The sequence below is a fragment of the Camellia sinensis genome, chromosome 12 (genome assembly GCF_055761805.1).
Source record: "Camellia sinensis isolate YWXY chromosome 12, ASM5576180v1, whole genome shotgun sequence".
Taxonomy (NCBI): domain Eukaryota; kingdom Viridiplantae; phylum Streptophyta; class Magnoliopsida; order Ericales; family Theaceae; genus Camellia; species Camellia sinensis.
In genome coordinates this window covers 94,487,708-94,509,327 of record NC_138972.1, presented here as the reverse complement: position 1 = coordinate 94,509,327, position 21,620 = coordinate 94,487,708, and the positions used below count along the sequence as shown (strand labels likewise).

Below are 21,620 nucleotides of genomic sequence, written 5' to 3'. Positions count from 1 at the left end.
ATCCACAAATTATGTGATCCTAGTCCCACATAACTCAGTATCACACACCCTATACAAAAACCCACTAGAACGCTTTTCATGGAAACGTGAACCACAAACACCATCATTCCCACAAACCAACACGTGCCCATAAATTCAAATTAACACATAAATGGCAAAATAGTAAACAACCAGTCCTAAGGACTAAACAGTTTAAAAGAAATAACTTAGGACCACATGGGCTACAAGATGACAAATTGGGATTTATTAGTCAATTCCCCTAAATTTTTTTATTAATTTATAATTTTTTTCCACTAACTCAACTATTAGGTAATTGTCCGAAAAAATATTGAGTATAAAAATAGCATCATTTTCTGTTGTGTCATCGGTCAATAAAAATTAGTAAAGGTACTATATCAACAAGTCTAGTCTTTTACTAACTCAACATTGTTGTAGATTATGGCAAATTAAGATTACTTATTAGATAGTGATACCGTCAAATGATATCACTATTGTATCTAATATTTACTCCTAAAAGAACTAAACCTTAACAAAAACCAACTTGTTGGTTTGATTCCACCGAGCTTGGCCACTATGAATATGAAGTTATTGAATTTAAACAATAATATGCTAATGGGCTCAATTCTTAAGTTCAAAGCTGATGATGTAACTTTCTCTTCGAATTCATTTTGCCAATCAACTCCTGGGGCACCATGTTCTCCTCAAGTCAATGCATTTTTAGATTTTCTTCAAGCTCTGAATTACCCTTCAAATCTTGCTTCTCGTTGGACCGGTAATGACCCGTGTAAAGGACCATGGTTGGGGTTGAGTTGCAATACAAAAGGTGAGGTTACTATTATAAATTTACAGAAGCAAGGGCTTAGTGGTACTCCAAGTCCTTCACTTGCAAACCTACCTTCGTTGATGGAAATTCATCTTGGAGGAAACCATATAAGTGGTACAGTCCCCACAAAATTATCTGAGTTGAAATCTTTGAGATTGTTGGATATAAGTGGAGACAATTTTCAGCCTCCATTACCCAAATTCCCTAACAGTGTTAAATTCATTACTGATGGTAATCCGCTATTGGTTGCTAATCGGACTACTGGACCTCCCCGTCGCTCACCAACTAGCACTCCATCAGCTCCTTCACAATCACCAAATGCCGGCCCATCCCCTCCCTTACAATCACCGTCACTCAATGCCCCATCAACAATAGGCTCAAATTCTAGCTCACCTAGTGTGGGGATATATTTTTAGAGTACCAACACGTGGCTAAGGTGATGCCGACGTGTCAGCCGAGGTGCCACGTGTCCGGGTCATGACGCCGAGGTGATCTCGGCAAGGCCGAGGTTATCTTTGAAGATATTAGAATCCAAGATAAGCGGATAAGGCACAAGAGTCTTAGAATAAGGAAGGACTTTAGCATGGATAAGGATAACACTCTTAGGGAGTTTATCTTTATCTCTTGAAGAGTTCAGGATAAGCACAGAGCAGAAGTCTACTGAAGCTAGGCTTCTATGGGGACTAGGATTGAGGTAACTATAAAAGAAAGGCACCCCCGATGGGTCAAAGGTACGCAATTTATATTCTGAACAGTGAGTTTAGCACTATTGATTATCTTTGAGAGATATACTAACTTGATCGTCAGAGTGCCCCCAGGTAGACGAACCACCGCCGGAATCTTCTCTTTTTGTTATAGGTCAGCCAGGTGTCATCTATTCTGCCAGTACTCTCCAGCTGAATAACTAAGTTGGCAGTGTGATCAGAAAATCACTCACACAATTTGGCGCCGTCTGTGGGAAAGAAAGGAGAATAGATGGCCAATGACGGATAGAAGGATAAGGTTGGGAATAAAATCTCTGCTGGGAGTGGAAAACACGTTGACTCAAATGTGGAAGAAGACGGTCGTAATGAGGAGACTCAGAACCAGAATCACGGCAAGAAAGACGTCGGCCAGGATGACGACGTGCCAAGGAAACCAGATCGAAGCGGATACTACAACGAGGACAACCTCCAGGTATGGAAGGATAGATGCCTGCGGAGGGACGAAGAGGTGAAAGAGATGGCAAACAAGGTGGCAGACCTGCAATCAGTCGTCAACTTTATGATGCAAAGTAATGTCATGCAGCCACCATACCTGCTGCAGGACACACTGATTCCAGCGGCCAATGCCCAGAAGGGAGGGCAGAAGACAATCCCAATAGCCCCTCAGCACACTAGAAGCAAAAAGCACTCTTACCGGCCTTCCAAGGAGGTCGGGCGAGGAGATTCGAGGAAAGAAGAGTCACGAAGGACACATCACACTAAAGAAGCAGACCCAAGAGAATATCGGCACGTTCAAAAGCAGGAGCTGTTCTTTGACACAACTCATGGAGAAAGGTCGAAAATGGCCCACAACGAAGCTGAGAGTAGTATGCCGAAAAGACTGAAGTCGGGAGATAGCCGAGCTCCTGGGCAGAGTAAGGAAGACCTGAGAGATTACCTTAAGAGAAAACAACATAATGCCGATGCCGAAGTAACTTCACCTGTTAAGTAGAGAACACTCTTCTCGGTAGAATTGGACAAATTTGAGGCTCCAAAGAGATTCAGTATGCCGTGGTTCCAGATTTACGATGGTAAGTCAGACCCTAACTTCCACGTTGGATTATACTTGAACTCAATGGCATTATATAGTGGGAACGAGCCGTTGCTTTGCAAAGTGTTCCCCTCATCGTTCGAGGAGATTGCATCAGATTGGTTTCACAAACTACCGAAGGGAAGTGTGAAGACCTAGGAAGGCCTGGCCGAGATGTTTGTGGCCAGGTTCGTGACAAACAAGCTGCAGCCATTAAGGGTGGACGCATTGATGGCTCTAAAGATCAGTAAGGATGAAGGCCTTAGGGCTTATGCAAAAAGGTACTATGAGGTGTTCAACCAAATACCAGAGTGTAATCAAGAGATAGCGGTCGTATCTTTCAAGAACGGCCTAAAAGACGACTATCCACTACGAAAATCTTTGGCAAAGACATTGCCAAAAAGTATGGAAGAGCTCATGGCGAGAATCGAGAAGTATGCCAGAGCCGAAGAAGATACATCGGAAACCAAGGAGGCAAAGCAAGAAAAGGGAAACGGCTCGTCGAAGCGAGGCCGAGGTAACAACGGATCCAGCAAGCAAGAAATAGGACTGAGGGCTACACAGGCAGTTACGACTATGTTCTGAATCCCAATTCACAAAGTCCTGGACAAAATTCGGAACCAACCTTATTTCAGAGCCCCAACAAGGGCACCAAGAGAGTTTATGAGAAGAAACCTTGGCAGACATTGTGCTTACCACAATGAAGATGGACACATGACTTAGGGTTGTATAGCCCTGAAAACACACTTAAAAGACTTGGTGAGGCAAGGCCATCTGAGGGACCATGTCGATGAGGCCAGGACAAGGGAAGAATAGACAAGATTGCCTCAGGCGACAGCAGCTCCACCTCCCCCAACACAGCAACCACAAGCAGGAGGACCTCGGGTAATTAATGTAATCACTCGAAGGTCAGCGAAAACGAGATTAGGGGGGAGACCCAGAAGGTGAAGCACTTGCAGCATGTCTACCAAGTCGGACAGAAGAGACATCGGGCAGAGGAGTGCCAAGGACCAGTAGTGCCTTTTTCTGAAGCTGACCTTGAGATGGTGTAGCATCCGTATAATGATGCCTTGGTAGTATCCCTCCAGGTTGGAGAATGCCAAGTACAGCGCATCCTGATTGACCAAGGCAGCTCTTGTGACATCATGTACATCCGATGTTACAAGGAGCTTGGCCTTCACCCAGACGATATGGAGCAATCCAATAGCCCAATGGTCGGGTTCAATGGAACGCCGACATGGCCACTGGGAATAACCAGCCTGGAAGTGCAGGCAGGCACCAGGAAGATAACAATAGAGTTCACCGTAATTGACACACCCCTCCCCTTACAACATCAATTTGGGAAGGCCATGGTTACATGCAATGAGGGCTGTTCTCTCAACATTGCATCAACTATTGTGGTTCCTAACAGAGCATGGGATTGAGGAGGTCAGAGGAGATCAGCTGCAGGCAAATAATTGCTCCATGGCAGCAATGAAATCCACCTGCAGCATAAGAGAACCAGAGAAGACAGAGATCGAAGACGAAGACATGGAGGTCTTAGAGGAAGTCGACAAGGAACCAGCCGAGAAGAGTGAAGAAGCACTGAAGAAAGTCCTCGTCCAGGAGGGAGATGAAGGACGCTTCTTTCTTCTCAGCTTGAGCTTAGCTGAAGAAGAGGAAAAAGAGTTGGAAACTTTTTTGAGAGCAAATATTGAGGTGTTTGCTTGGACGCCTTACGAGATGCCTGGCATTGACCCTGTGGTCACTTGCCATAAACTAAATGTTGATAGGTCGGTAAAACCCGTAATCCAACGAGCAAGAAGACTGACGTTGATACATGTCGAAGTAGTGGAAGAGGAAGTAGACAGACTTCTGGAGGCCAGGGTCATTTTAGAGGTAAATTACCCGACATGGCTATCAAACACAGTGGTGGTGAAGAAAAAGAATGGTAAATGGAGGGTCTGCGTGGACTTTACCAGCCTGAACAAGGCCTGTCCTAAAGACAATTTTCCTCTACCCAAGATTGACCAGCTGGTAGACGCCACTTCGGGGCATGGAAGGATGAGTTTCCTGGACGCCTACAAGGGATACCATCAGATAGCCATGTATCCCCCAAATGAGGAGAAGACTGCGTTTATCACCCCAAAAGTTCTGTACTGCTACAGAGTAATGCCTTTTGGGTTAAAAAACGCAGGAGCAACTTACCAAAGACTGGTAACCAAGATGTTCAAACACCTGATTAGCGGAACGGTGGAAGTTTACATTGATGACATGGTCGTGAAGACCAAGGAACCTAAAGGTCATCTGGCCGACCTGAAAGCAGTCTTTGACATCCTCAAAACATATCGGCTCCGACTCAATGCAGCGAAGTGTGCATTTGGAGTGGGATCTGGTAAGTTTTTGGGATACCTGGTGACTAGAAGGGGCATTGAGGCCAACCCAGATCAGATTTAGGCCATCTTGGAATTGAAGAGCCTGACGACGGCAAAACAAGTACAAATGTTGACTGGAAGGGCCGCAACCCTGAATAGGTTCATAAGCAGAAGCTCAGACAAGTGCAAACCTTTCTTCAACTTAGTGAAGAAAGCCACAGAAATATTTGACCACAACTCCAGTTCTTTCAAATCTAGAACCTGAGGGAGGAGTTGTTTTTGTACTTAACAGTTTCAGAACACGCAGTAAGCGCAGTGGTAATCCGAGAAGAAAAAGGGAAGCAAAGGGCTGTTTACTATGTAAGCAAAACCCTGGCCGATGCAGAAACAAGGTATCTACCCTTAGAGAAATTAGCACTGGCTTTAGTAATGGCTTCAAATAAACTGAACCATTACTTCCAAGCCCATAAAATTGTGGTGCTAACTGAACACCCCTTGAAGTCCTTGTTGCAACAAGGAGACCTGACAAGAAAAATAGCCAGATGGGCAGTGGCCTTGGGACAGTATGACTTGGAGTACAGACCCAGAACAGCAATCAAAGGCCAAGCTGTGGCCGACTTCATGGCCGAGTTCACACCAGAATCCATCATACATCGAGCTCCATTGAGCCAAGGTGAACGATGTCCAAGCAAGCAAGGAGAAGCCCAGCCAAATGCAACAGAACAAAGGAAAAAGGAAAAAGGAAAAACTCAGACCCTGCAGCATTTACATCGGCGACTCCTTTTGACTGTTTGTCGATGAGAGCTCAAACCGACAAGGAGCGGGAGTAGGAGTAGTACTGGTATCTCCAGATGGAGAGATATTGGAATAGTCCATTCAATTGGGGTTCAAGGCCTCAAACAATGAAGCAGAATATGAAGCATTGATTGAAAGACTAAAGCTAGCGGTAGCAGCAGAAGCAGATGAAGTGATAGTCTTCTGTGACTCCCAGCTCATAGTCAACCAGACAATGGGCGAGTTTGCAGCCCGAGATGAAAGAATGTCAGCCTACGCAAAGGAAGTCAACAGGTTAGTGGCCTTGTTTTAGAATTACAGACTACATCAGGTTAGCCGAGATGATAACAGTCACGCTGATGCACTGGCCAATCTAGCTAGTGCAATACAGCCAAGAAAAGCAAGGAAGATAATGGTCGAATACCTGTCAGGCACGAGCATTGAATCACCGATCGCAAAACACGAAGCAATGTGTGTGGATATGGGACCAAGCTGGATGGATGCAATTGTAGCCTTCTTAAAGGAAAGAAAGCTGCCAAATGACCACAAAGAGGCGCACAAGATCAGATTGAAGTCGGCAAGATTCAGTCTGACAGCAGAAGGACATCTCTACAGAAGATCCTTCACTGGACCCCTTTTGAGGTGTGTTTATCCCTCACAAGTTGAAGATTTTTTATATGAAATACATGAAAGAATTTGTGGAAGCCATGCTGGGGGTAGATCACTTGCCCATAGGGCCATTACACAGGGGTATTGGTGGCCCTACATACAGAGAGATGCAGAAGCCTATGTGAAAAAGTGTAAAAAGTGCCAAAGGTTTGCACCCCTGTTACACCAACCAGCAGCAGACCTGAACCCAGTATCCAGTCCTTGGTCATTTGCCCAATGGGGCATGGATCTCGTTGGGCAACTGCCCCAAGCAACTGGACAAATGAAATACTTGCTGGTAGTAACAGATTACTTCACCAAATGGATAGAAGCTGAGCCCCAGGCCAAGATCCGAGATGTGGACGTGAAGAACTTCATATGGAGAAATATCATTACCAGATTTGGGATTCTAAGAGCAATAGTTGCCGACAATGGAACACAATTTGACAGCAAGCGAATCAAAAGCTTCTGTGCAAAATTCAAGATCAAGAATTATTTTTCAACCCCAACCTTTCCTCAAAGCAATGGACAAGCAGAAGCATCCAACAAAGTTATCCTGGATAGAATAAAGAAGAGGCTGCAAGCAGCGAAAGGAAAATGGTTGGATGAGCTACCAAGTGTACTCTATGCATATCGGACTACGCCGAGAAGATCAACAGGAGAATCCCCCTTTGCCATGGCTTATGGCACAGAAGCTGTCATTCCACTGGAGGTCGGCATCCCAAGGATCCGAACCCAGGGAGTAGAGAATGGAACTAATGATGTACTCTTAGCCCGAGATCTGGATCTACTAGAAGAAAGAAGTGAGAGAGCTGCAATTCAGCTAGCAGCATACCAGTAGCAGATTGCCAGGGCTTACAATAAAAGGGTTAACCCAAGGGAGTTCCAAGTCGGCGACCTAGTCTTGAGAAAAGTCGTCGGCAACAAGAAGGATCCCAGGGAGGGCAAGCTTGGCCCAAATTGGGAAGGACCCTACAGAATTACTTCAATATTGGGCAATGGGGCATATCGGCTTGAAGATAATGAAGGCAAGGAGTTGCCAAGACCCTAGAATACTTGTAATCTGAAAATTTTCTATCATTAGATTTTTCTTGTTTTTTGCCAAAGTAATGAATAAAATTTTAGCAGAATTCTTCTACATTTATAACTGATAATATACTCGCCGATGTTTCTGGAATACATGTATAATGAGAACCCAAGTGGAACTTACGTTCACATTAAGGGGCAGAGAGAAGAAAAATGATGTTTGACACTTGTTGAAACTTGTGAAAAGTTTACAAGTTAAAGTTAAACCAAAATTATGTTTAACACTTGTTGAAACTTGTGAAAAGTTTACAAGTTGAAGTTAAACCGAGATGATGTTTAACACTTGTTGAAACTTGAGAAAAGTTTACAAGTTGAAGTTAAACCGAAATGATGTTTAACACTTGTTGAAACTTGTGAAAAGTTTACAAGTTGAAGTTAAACCGAGATGATGTTTAACACTTGTTGAAACTTGAGAAAAGTTTACAAGTTGAAGTTAAACCGAGATGATATTTAACACTTGTTGAAACTTGTGAAAAGTTTACAAGTTGAAGTTAAACCGAGATGATATTTAACACTTGTTGAAACTTGAAAAAAGTTTACAAGTTGAAATTAAATCAAAATGATGTTTAACACTTGTTGAAACTAGAAAAGTTTACAAGTTGAAGTTAAACCGAGATGATGTTTAACACTTGTTGAAACTTGAGAAAAGTTTACAAGTTGAAGTTGAACCGAGATGATGTTTAACACTTGTTGAAACTTGAGAAAAGTTTACAAGGTGAAGTTAAATGGAGATGATGTTTAACACTTATTGAAACTTGTGAAAAGTTTACAAGTTGAAGCTAAACCGAGATGATGTTTAACACTTGTTGAAACTTGAGAAAAGTTTACAAGTTGAAGTTAAATCGAGATGATGTTTAACACTTGTTGAAACTTGAGAAAAGTTTACAAGTTGAAGTTAAACCGAGATGATGTTTAACACTTGTTGAAACTTGTGAAAAGTTTACAAGTTGAAGTTAAACCGAGATGATATTTAACACTTGTTAAAACTTAAAAAGTTTACAAGTTAAAGTTCAACCGAGATTATGTTTAACACTTGTTGAAACTTAAAAAGTTTACAAGATAAAGTTAAACCGAGATTATGCTTAACACTTGTTGAAACTTAACAAGTTTACAAGTCAAAGTTAGACTAAGGTTAAACACTTGTTGAAATTTTATGAAAAATTTATAAGTTGAAACCAAGGTCGTACCAAGAAGGATACTTGGGTACTTGCCGAGGTAAATCATCAGTTTGTATAACCGAGGTGTCACCCCGAGAAGGTTACACAAGGATTGAAGTGTATATAAAAGATATACAAAATATTCTAAGTATGGAAGCATACAAGGCAAACATGCAAGCATTCAAAACAAAAGAGTTGAATTAAAGGCACATCAGCGATGTGAAGAGTTTACATTACTTCAAAAAGAAAAACAAAGTACAAAATACAAAGGAAAAAAGACATCAAAGTCAAGACTCTTCGGCAACGACAGACGGTTGGGTCTGAAGTTCGGATGACTGCTGGGAAGACACCTCGGCAGCCTTTTCCGCCGTGAGCTCAGTATCAATTTCCTGAAGGATTTCGCCGAGGCTCTTGTCGGCAAGAAGCACGTCAGCTGATGCCTTCTCAACTATAACATCTTTGGGAACTTCCTCACCATTCTTATCTTTAGTCAAGTCCAGGACTTGTTCATTCAGAGAAGGGGACTTGGTCCCTGCAGCCTCCTTTGGTTTACTCACCAAGGTCTCCTCCTCGGACTCAGATTCACCGTCGGATTGAGTTGGAGTTGGAGTTGGAGGGAATGGAATAGGAATAACGTCGGCATTCCTGAGGGGCGAGTCCTCGGGGACTTCAATCTTTTTTAGAAGAGACATCCAACCAAGGGTGAAACCCTTGTTGCATGCCTGCTTCACTTGCTTTTCATAGTCCGCCGTGACATCGGTCACCCCCTCATTATAGCCCTTCTCGTCGGCTACCTTGAGCTCGGCGTCCTTCGTGGGCAAGGTCTCTTGCAATTCTTTTTGGGCCTGGGCCGTTTTCTCCTTGGCCTCCCTCTTTTCAGACTCAAAGACCTTCTTAATGGCCTCGGCGGATTCTGCTTTTTCTTCGACGACATTTTGGACCTTGAAAGCAGCCTCGGCCTGGTCTTCCAACTTCTTCATCTTGGATTACAAACTTTTGTTGGCCTTTTGCAGACTGGCAACTTTTCTCTTCTTATCGGCCAGTTCTTTCCGGTTCTCAAATGATTGAATTGAGAAGGAATGAGCATGCTGAATGGCCTGAAAGTGAACAAAACAAAAAGTTATTGGAAAATTTTCTAAGTACAAGAAAGAAAGAAAAATGACCAAAAAAAAGACACTTACTTGGACAGAACGCTGGAGCATCAGAGCGTAGTTTCATATTCACTCAACTCGACGTTCCGGTCAAGATCGTCAGAAAGGAGCAGAGCTGTACTAAGGGCCATGCCGACGTTGATGTCATCAGCACTATCGCTAGCCCCAATTGGCTTATCCTCAAGTGTGATTTGGGGGGCCCAGGGGGCATCCTGCTTTCGAGACCCCGATGTGGTCATGGCGGATGACCTCGACCTCTTTGATTTTGGGGATTCCGATGGTTGGCCCTCGGCTAACCTCTTTTCTGCAGCAGATGTGGTCTTCTCACTCTTAGCCAATTTCGAAATTGGCTAAGTATCTTCAGTGTCAACCTGAGTCACCTTTGCTTTTGGCTGAGCCTTCTTTATTCTTTTCGGCTTCGCAGGGGGTTGAGATTACGCTGGTGGAGCGTCAATGGTTGATGGGATGCTGGCCAAAAGATCCTTGGCGACTACTTTTTGGCGGCCCATTTCAGCAGCAGAAACTGTTCGGCATCGTCGACGGTGCTGGGATATTGGGATGAGATATGGAGCCGAAGTTGATGGCTGATCTGCTGGGTCAAAAGTTGATCCTTGATCTGGCCGAGATGAGAAGGCAGATTGAGGAGTTGTAGCGGAAGGCGGAGAAAGGCTTTTCTTCTTTTTCTTGGGGACGACGGGAAGAGCTGACTTATACGTAGGAATGAAGTTAAGTAGAAGAGGGGCCTTCCGTTTGAGGACTGGCAAATCCAACAGTTTCCTCAAGCCTTTGCTGGGAAAGAAAGACTGATGGAAGACCTTTGGTGGCTGAGAAAGAGCTGCAAGAAAAGCAGACATTAGAAACAAATAGAGTATTGAAGACTTTAAAACAAACAAGTTAAAATGGACACAGGGCTCTTACCATTGCCCTCTACAAAAACTGTTCGAGGAAGAGGGTAAAGATGGAGGTCATCATCTGGAGCGAACTCCCAATTCCCCAAGGTAATGAAGTAGTCGTCTCCAGCTCCCTTGTTGGAGTCTGGGAGGCCGGCTATGATTTTGTACTCTGTAGATCTCGGCTTGAGGTAGTAAACATAGCTCGTATCTTTTTTGAGGCCACACATGGTATAGCAAAACTGGATATCGGCTAAGGTAACCCTAACGTTTTCTTATTTGGCTAAGGCTATGATGCCATTAATAACTCGGTAGGAGTTGATGGCAAGTTGCATTGGGTTCAACTTATAGTAGTGAATGATCTCACGAAAAAGGATATTGAGTGGGAGTCGAAGTCCGCACTCAATGAAAGCTACAACAGGAAGGGGCATGCAATCAGCTGTGGGCATGATAGAGTCTTCCTCCCCAGCCAACCTCAGATGGACGTCGGCTGGGATGTCAAACTCCTGCCTAAAGTGTTCTAATTTGCTCGGGGTATCTACCCTATGTTTCCACATACCCATGATATCGGCCTACCTAGGAGGAACTAGGTTTCAGAATGAAGGTGTTTTAAAAGGGTTATTGGGACCTCGGGAAAAACCTAAAAATTTGCTGGGTAAGAATTTATGGAAATAGTTTTAGTTTTTCCTAAGAAATCGTGGGTTCTACAAACAAATCCCAAACCTAGATCTATGGAAACGAAGATTGAAAGCACGAATCTGGAAAATAGAAAAGAAAAAATACGATTCAGAGTCAAGAACAGTGAATGATCATCAAGAAACACAAGGCAAGTGTAACAGGCCAAGAACAGTGGCAACAGTCAACAAATGTGTGAACAGTATGTATTCGATAATGAATGCGGCAAAAACAGAATCACAAAACAAATTTGTGGTGGAAAACAAGATACAAGATGAAGCATCAAAGATATGAACAAGATTACAGAACAGTAGAGTTCAACAAAGAAAAACAAAAAACTGAAGATCAAGGAAGAATGGTGACTTACCAAAGAAAAGAAGCCGATGTTGAGATCGCCGAAGTCAGAAGAACGGCGGAAGCGGGACAGATTGGCAAGAACCTCGCCGGAGGAAATGGACAGAGCGAGTTGCAGAGCTTTGGAAGCTTAAGCAATGGAGGATCTTGAAGGGAAAAGTTAGAAAGAGAAAAAAGCTTCAGAAGTGAAAAGTGAAGAGACGAAGAGAGAGGGAATTGATTTTTGTTAAAACACGGAAACGGCGGCAAAGAGGTTATTAATGTGCCTAGAAGAACGTATGCGTCAGACGGCGCACGCAAAAATGATTCGATTTACAGGCACGTATCTAGTACGGTCTAGTGAGAAAAAGACGCTTGGCTAAAAACGGTTGAGTTGTTATGCACGACAACTCATACGCATGAAAGAGCACTTGGAGATTCTTGTTCTATAAAAGGCATGTCGGCCTGGATGACGATCTCAGCTGGGATATGTTAAGCCGACATAATGATAGAAGGTACCGATATAGGTCCCATCACCTCAGAATGTTAAGGCAATAGAACCTAGGGGGCAATTGTGGGGATATATTTTTAGAGTACCAACACGTGGCCAAGGTGATGCCGACGTGTCAGTCGAGGTGCCACATGTCCGGGTCATGACGCCGAGGTGATCTCGGCAAGGCCGAGGTTATCTCTGAAGATATCGGAATCCGAGATAAGCGGATAAGGCACAAGAGTCCTAGAATAAGGAAGGACTTTAGCATGGATAAGGATAACACTCTTAGGGAGTTCATCTTTATCTCTTGAAGAGTCCAGGATAAGCACAGAGCAGAAGTCCACTGAAGCTAGGCTTCTATGGGGACTAGGATTGAGGTAACTATAAAAGAAAGGCACCCCCGATGGGTCAAAGGTACGCAATTTATATTCTGAACAGTGAGTTTAGCACTATTGATTATCTTTGAGAGATATACTGACTTGATCGTCGGAGTGCCCCCGGGTGGACGAACCACTGCTGGAATCTTCTCTTTCTGTTGCAAGTCAGCCAGGTGTCATCTATTCTGCCAGTACTCTCCAGCTGAATAACTAAGTTGGCAGTGTGATCGAAAAATCACTCACACACCTAGTCATATTGAAAAGCAAGTTAATCCAACAAATCATGTAAGATCCAATCTAGTTGTCATTGTAACAGTCACAATTTCTGTAATGATGATCCTTCTATCGATTCTTTTAGCTCTGTTCCTCTTTAAGAAGAAAGACACCATAGCTAAGCTGAGTGTCGTTGTCCTCCACCCTAGAGACCCATCTGATCCTTATAACATTGTTAAGGTTGCAATCTGTAATAACACCCCTAGAAGCTTAGAATCTGAAAATGGAAGTGGTAATGGAAATGAATACGCTCACATGATCGAGCCTGGAAACCTGGTCATTTCGGTTCAGGTTCTTCGACAGGTGACTAACAATTTTTCACCAGAAAATGAGCTCGGCCGTGGTGGTTTTGGTGTTGTTTACAAGGGTGTGATCAAAGATGGGACTAAAATAGCAGTTAAAAGAATGGAAGGCGGGGTGATTAGTAGCAACGCTTCGGGAGAATTTCAGGCTGAAATCATTGTTCTATCTAAGGTTGAACACCGGCATTTGGTCTCTTCTAGGCTATTGCATTGAAAGCAATGAGAGGCTCTTGGTTTATGAATATATGCCTCAGGGTGCTCTAAGTAGGCATCTTTCTAATGGAAGAGCTTGAACTTGGAGCCTTTGTCACTACAGGAAATTACATTTTTAGCGATCAAATTTGGCGACTAAAAAAAATTTAGTCACCAAAAGTTGTGAAATTGGCGACCAAACATTTTATTAGTCGGCAAAAGTACAAGATTTAGCTAATATTTTTTTTCTGTCGGGGTATATTGATTATTGGCGACTAAAAAAAATGTAGTCGCTAAAAATGTCACAATTGACGACAAAAACAATTTTTAGTCTTTAAATATGCCACAATTAGCGACAAAACAAAAAATTTAGTCGTTGTATATTTACTTTTGACTACTAAAATTATTTAGTCGCCGAATGAAAAATAAAAATTTACTTTTTAACTTTGGCGACCAAAGGTTTGGTAGGCAAAAATTTATTCTCAACGACCAAGTAATATTTTGATCGCTGTATAGTTAGTTTTGCTTAGTCGTCGAATGAAAAATAAAAAAATAGTTTCTATCTTTGGCGACCAATAGTTTGGTCGCCAAAGATGTATCTTTAGTGACTAAAAGAAATTTTAGTCGCTGTATAGTTAGTTTTGGCTACTAAAATTATTTAGTTGCCGAATGAAAAATAAAAAATTAATTTTTATCTTTGGCGACCAAGATTTTGGTCGCCAAAAATGTATTTTCAGTGACTAAAAAAAATTTAGTCGTTGTATAGTTAGTTTTGACTAGTAAAATTATTTAGTCGCCAAATGAAAAATAAAAAATTAATTTTTATCTTTGGCGACCAACAGTTTGGTCTCTAAAAAATGTATTTTCAGCAACTAAAAAAAATTGTAGTCGCTGTATAGTTAATTTTGGCTACTAAAATTATTTAGTTGCCGAATGAAAAATAAAAATTTAATTTTTATCTTTGGTGACCAACAAGGTTGGTCGCCAAACATTTATTTTCAGCGACTAAAAATATATTTAGTCGCCAAAGAACTAAAATATTTGGAGGGACAAATTTCAAATTTTAAATGGATTTATAAAATTAATTAACGACTAAAATGTTTAGTCGCAAATTGGAGGGACTTATATATTTTGTTTCCAAACCAAAACCCTAAACAAACCAGCGCCTCTCTCTCTCATCAGCGTCTCTATCCCTCTCTGTCTCCCTCTCCCTCTCCGTCTCCCTCTCCACTGCTCCTCTCCCCTCCCTTTCACACCGCCGCTCCACCAACCACGGAACAACTCTTCTCCGCCGAATAACTACCATAATTTTACTAAAAATCTTTGGTGACTACCTAATTTAGCAGCCAAATATTGATCTTTAATGACCAAAAAACATTTAGTCATTGTATACTAATTTTTGCCAACTAAAGAAATTTCATCGCCAAAAAACTAACATAAATATTACTTTTAATCTTTGGCGACCAAAAAATTAGTCACTAAAGATATATTTTCAGTGACTAAAAATATTTAATCGCCAAAGATACATACTTTAGCTACTAAAAAAAATCTAGTCGCCAAAGATAGCCACTTTAGCTACGAAATAAAATTGGTTGGCAAAGGTACAATCATCAGCTACTAAATAAAGTTTAGTTGGTATTTCTCTTACTTTTGGAGACTAACTGAGTTTTAGTCGTTGAAACTACGATTTTGGGCGACTAACTTTTTTTTGGTCCCCAAATGTACAATTTTTAATAATTTAGTCGGTATTTTTATTTAACTTTTGGCGTCTAATTGAATGTTAGTCGTCAAAACTAGGATTTTGGGCGACTAAAATTAAATTTAGTCCCTAAAATTATTAATCTATGGGCATATTTGATTGACAGGATTAGAACATGGGATTGAGATTATTAATTCATGGGCCCAGTAATCCTGTGTTTGTTTTGAAATTTTGTTTCAGGATTATTAATCCTATAAATAATTAATCCAACAAATTTGTAGGATTATTAATAATGGAGTAGATGTGAGATTATATATCCTGAGCTGGAGAATAAAATAAAAAAACTATTTTACCCTTGACTAAAAATTAAAACACTTATTATTTTTATATAATTTTATATTTTAGAAGACTAAAAATATTTTTTAAAAATATTTTTTTGATATTTATTTTATAAAATTAGTTTATATATTTTTTTAAAAAAAATTAAAAAAACAAACCAAACATGGCATTTGTATTTTGTATTTTATTTTGTTTTTATTTATTTATTTATTTATAATTTTTTTTTTAAAACCACATTTATGAAAAAACTTTGATAAAGTAAAGATTGTGAATAAATATTATTGGAGAGTGAGACTGGAAAAAAAGATAAATATAGTTGTAATCTTACATTCATACATTTTCTTATCCAATTCAAATCAAACAATAGATAAAGAGATAATTTATCCTACTAATCTAATTGGATAGTGAATACTACACTAATTTGATAGGATTATTAATACTTTCACTATTAATCTTGTGAACAATGTTTTCAAACCAGGACCGGACCAGCCGGTCAAACCGGTTGAACCGGGCCTTCTAAAGGTCCGGAAAATCCTCGAAACCTAGACTAGGCCAAAAACCGGCCTTATTCGCAGAAATCGGTGGTTCAACCGATAAAACCGGTGCCAGTTCTTGACCAACCCGGGTTTTTTTTTCTTTCTTTCTTTCTTTCTTTCTTTCTTTCTTATATATTTATATATACATCAAAATTTTGACTAAAAACTCTTACTTCAAGTTTCCCCTCATGAGGAAGAGTCTCATTGGAAGTTTGTAGAAATTATGAAAGTATATTCCTATTTATAGGAAAAAAAATTGTTCAAAGAGAAGCTAAAAATTCAATATGGGATTCAATCAAATTGTTTGAATCATATTTGATTCGAGGGAGAGTTGAAAATTTTATTTTCCTCCAAAATTAAATCTAGCATTCAAGCAATTTGTTTGAAGACAATGTTAATTTTTTTTTAATTTCTTTAAAACTAGTGCCTTTTTTTTTCAATTATGAATTTATTAAATATTATTAGTAATTATTATGCAACATTTTTTTATTATTTCAGTAATTACATATATTTTTATTTATTAATAATTTATAATTATATTTATAATTATATAATATTAATTATCATGTCACAGTTCGACCGCTTCGACCTGACGATTGAACTAGTGACCTATCCATCCTATTTTTTTTCCAGTTCGCTCACCGGACTGATTTTCAAAACATTGCTTGTGAATAAAAAATGGCCAATAGCTACTAAAATTAATTTAGTCGATATTTTTCTTACTTTTAGCGACTAAAACTTAGACAACAATTGTATAGAATTTTTTGGAGGTAAGGCCTCGTTTGGCAAGTGGCTTTTTTAGTCAAAAATTCAAAGAGTTACTAAAAAATTAAAAAGCCAACAATCCATACCAAAAAGTCAAAGATTCTCTTTTCTCTCTACTTTTTGCACATCTTTTCGTAAAAAACTAAAAATTCATCCCAAACATACTATTTTTTTTACATCACATTTTAGCTAAAAAGTCAAAAAGCTAATAAAAAAGCATGTTCCCAAACGAGGCCTTAGATTTTAAAATTTGAAGGTATTCCTAAATGAATTAGTGACTAAATTTTCAGTTGGTCGAGAATGGAAGCATAATCCATTGATTAAACAAACCCATTATTCTGGGTTTCTTCTCTCTCACGCCTCACACCTCTGCTCTCCTCACTGTTACTGGAGCACCACCGCAAGGGTTACACGATTACACCGCGAGACGCCTCTGCCCTTCTCTCTATTACTGGAGCACCACCACAAGGGTTACATGATCACATTGCGAAGGTTACACGAGCATTACCGCAAGGGTTAGCGCCACTGTCACTTTTTCTCAGGTAGGTATGTCCTCTCTCTCTCTCTCTCTCTCTCTCTCTCTCTCTGACTCCCTCTCTATGTCTTCTTCTATTGGCATATACCTTCACACCCAACCCCAAATTCAACCCAGCCCTATATTGACCCATCTTGCTGGAGTGGTGATTGGACTGCTCTTTGGATTTCACCGCTTGTACACCCGTAAACAGTTAGAATGATGCTTCTAGCCGAGCTTTTTCCTGCTGCTCTCTGGACTTTCACCCCTTGAACACTGTTAGTCTGATTAGAAGCAATACAGTAGCCTAATATATGATGTTTATAATGCCAACATCTCAACCCCTTAAATTGAATAAATGTGCTTCAATGCAAATGTTCCAAATTATATATATATATATATATATATAGTTGAAATAGTTTAAATGGCATGAACAATATATATATATATATATATATATATATAATATATTAATGCTATTTGTCAATTAGTTAGTATAAACAAAATACTCAAAGTAGCCAACAATGGAAAGAAAGAGGAAGTGGAATGAAATCTCAATCTTTGACAAAGTTTTATGTATTTAAATGGGCGCTTTCTTTTGATCACCCCATGATGAAAATTGGAATGTGCCATTTTATGAATTTCGCAACCGAAAACTCAGATCGAAACTTTAATCCCAAACCTCACCCATTTTGGCCAAATTATTTTATATCACTAATATTTTATTAATTTTTAGTATTTTATAATGTTATGTGTTTGTACATGTTTTGAGGTGGTATTATATAAATTGGTACATTTTAGCTATTTGATAAATAGAAAATAATAAATAAATAAAAAGACAAAAAAAAAGAAAATAATGAAAAACAAAAAAGAAAAGTTAGAGTGTGGTCAGGGCTATTTTTGGGGGAGAAGAGAAAGAAAAGATAGAGAAAATATTATTATGACTTTCAGTGGGTGGTGGAAGAGAGGGTCTGAGGATAATGATGTTTAGAGTGGTTGAAAATTATTTTGAGAGGGGGAGCATGCATGGTAGGGGGGAAGATGGAGAATATTGAAAAGAGATGAGAGGAGGTGAGAAGGTGGAAAGGATAATACATAAAGAGCCACATGCAAAAATCGGGAGGCGCTCCCTCTCGACAAGAAAATACATAGCTACACACAGAGGGGAGGAGCAAAAAACACAGCTGGTCTCTCTCTCCCTCTCTCACTGGGTTGACAGAGGATCAATTTGTTTTTTAAAAAGCAAAAGACACACATGCATCCATGTTTCATCCCTCTCCTATGACAGATACACATACACCACTACAAGAAAACTGGCCTATAACAACGTTTTTGTTATGGCGTTTTTTTAAAAAACGTTGTTTCAAAACGATTTTCAAAATATTTTCTAAGCAACTCATTTAAAAAAAACATGCGTGCTAGGTGTATTCACATATTTATCCTTTTTTAGCCCACGCGTTTCTCTCAGTCCCGAGATAGATCTAGGGTTTTCTTCATCACTCCTCTTTCGTATGGTGAAAGTTCACTAGATTGAGCATCGTAGGCTCTAATTCACGATCGTAATCTCTATCCGGCTCTCTCCATCTTGGCTCAAAGCTCTCGATCAGTCCGATTTGAAGAATAATTTTGTGAGTCTCATTTTCTGATTTTTTTTATTTTGTTTATGTACGAACTCAGATCTGTATCTACGATCTCAGATCTGTATCTACAATCTTAGATCTGTTTGATATATATAGAAACTAATTTATTTTAAAGAGAACACAGATCGATTATCGATCGATCGATTGATCTACGATCTCAAAGCATATTAACATCCTCAAACCGACTCTATTTCTGACTCGTTCGTGGTGATCTTTGTTGGTCCATCACATTAATCAACATTGACTTCATCTTTCTGAATGGTTGTGGTTTTGTACAGTATAGGTTCTGTGTGTTTTTTCTAATGATCTGTAAGTTTTTTCATGGTACCATCAATTGTACATTTCTTTTTTTGTATAGTTTGCGTAGTCCTTGTTTTCTCTTTTAGACTCCTTAGTTTGATTAAGAGTTATTTGAACATGCTAATTGGATCTTTTCTAGGTGATCATCAACTTTTAGAGTGTGTTTGAACTCTTTATGTCTGTTTTTCATGCTTGATTATCAGAATTTTTTGTAATTGTAGAAATTTATAGGCAATTACTAACAACGATAAAATAATTGAAAAATGAAAAATTAAATAAACATTTACCATTTTTAGACATGGATATTTTGTAATAAGTGATGTTGCTGCTTGGATTTTGTACAAGGTACGTGAAAAGCTTGTGTCAAAGTCTTGCTCACATGGTGTTTGATTTTTGTTCTGTTTAAGATTTTTGATAAGCTTTATGTGATTTGAGCTGCTAGTAATTTGGAATTTATTTTCTAGATTTCATATGCTAGGCAATCAACATATTTATTTACATGGTATTTTCTTAATTATGTCTATCAGATTGAAGAAGAAAGTCACCGAATTCCTTTAGTAAGTGGGTTTTCAAGGATTTTGCTTGTAGTGTTGTAAATGGGAAAACACTAGTGGACCAAAGATATTGATGAGCAAATTGGGGATAATCAGCCAGGCTGTGTGTGGGGTGCCCTTCCTGCTCTTGACAATCATCATTGGCATTACAATGTTAAAAAGCTACTACCCCACAAGAAGCATAATGGACCAAGACATGTGAAAGGTAAGCGATATGAATTTGCACTGTGCTTTCTTCTTCTTGGTGATTATGGATGACATACAAGGTTAGAAGTCCAAATTTGGTGCTCTATTTATTATTTTGGTCTTTGTAGAACCTTTGATTTTTCCCAACTCTTCAATTCTAGTTACTTTTATTAGACTCATCAAATACACAAATTTATACTTTATGCTAAGAATCTGTTTGGATTTTTACTTTTTTTTTCCCCCTTTTTCTTACTAGTTATGTTTGGAGATTAATTTCCTCAATAGAGCTACTATGGATAACTTCACATGCGGATTCTGATGTTAGCATTTCTTTTCCAAACTCATGTTCAAATGTTTTCATTTTTTATTTTTTTTTTGGGTTGAAAATGTGAAATTAGAAAAGAAACTAAAGTCTGTGGAAATTTACTCCATTCAATAGTTTCAACTTCCAACTAGAAATGATGAATTCTGCCATGGGATGGTTGAAGGAGTGAGGAAATGTAACTGTTGAGAGTGGTCCATTTTGCTTGATTTTGAGTCCTTCAAATGAGAGAAATAAGAGATCTTTTAAAGGTGTATAATACCCAACGGACAGGTTAAAATGTCCAATTTTTTTGAGCTTATTGTATAGTTGTTCAACTAAATAGATATCGATCAAAAAAAAAAACTAAATAGATAAATTTTTCTTTTGGTTCTTTTAACAAAATTTATAGCTAGTTCAATCGGCAAGTTTCATCTATATCTTTTGTTGTTGGATGATACTCTTGCATACGTGGTAGTTCTTTTGTGGAGTTTAATATATATTTATCGATTTCCTTTTCCTTTTCCTTTGTGCTAGGAGATTTGAAACTAAGACTTACCCATCCTGTCCACCCCATCCATTCATCATTTGAACCAAGTAACTGTATTATTTTGATTCCATGCAGTTGTGAAGGAATGTGCATGAGGTCGTTTCATGCCACTGTTGAAGCTGGTTCTGAATCCATGTGTGAATCTCTCTGCCTTTCTGATGAACTAGTAGATGTACGCTATCCTTTGGTTTCTACTTTATATTCTCTTTTAGCTTGCATTGTTTTGGTTGTTAATGTTGTTTGATAGATTGTTGGCACGTTCTGAAGTACATGTGATGTATGTATTTTACAGGCAATACAAAAATTTTTCTGTGAGAACTATCAAAAGAAGCAGCACCAGTATTTCTCTTGTGGGGAATTAGGTTCTTCTGATAAATTGTCTGGTGTAGAGGTAGGAGTTCTTCTGGAAAATTGAACTAATATTTTAATGTTGACTGTACATTTTCCCCATTGGATCTTCATAGAATTCTTTTTGGTTAAGTTTAGCTATTATCATTATAAAAATTGAAGGTATTCCATCAAGAGCAAAATTTAGCCACTTAGTGTTTCTATAATTGAGGTGAATATATTAGCATGCCAATTCCGCAAACTGGGTGAAAATAAGTTGGATCCTGATTTGCAATTTGCGGTTTGCAGACGTTGTCCCAAGTCGTACCACAGAAAATGCTTGCCGGGTAACCAATTAAATGTTTCCACTATGTTCCACCTGTTTCTGAATGCTATCATGAAAACCATAAAAATAAGTTGGATCCTGATTTGCAATTTGCAGTTTGCAGACATTGTCCCAAGTCGTATCACAGAAAATGCTTGCCGGATAACCATTTAAATGTTTCCACAATGTTCCACCTGTTTCTGAATGCTATCATGAAAACATATGGTCTAATTTAACTACTAGTTTTCAATGGTTGATGCTTGGTTTACTTTGATCAGGAATA

At 39.2% G+C, this 21,620-nt stretch overlaps 1 pseudogene; it reads left to right on the top strand.

The window, feature by feature from the left end:
* The first annotated feature begins 510 nt into the window (after positions 1-510).
* Positions 511-21,620, top strand: part of LOC114286984 (receptor-like kinase TMK3) — a 48,337-nt pseudogene continuing 27,227 nt past the window's right edge.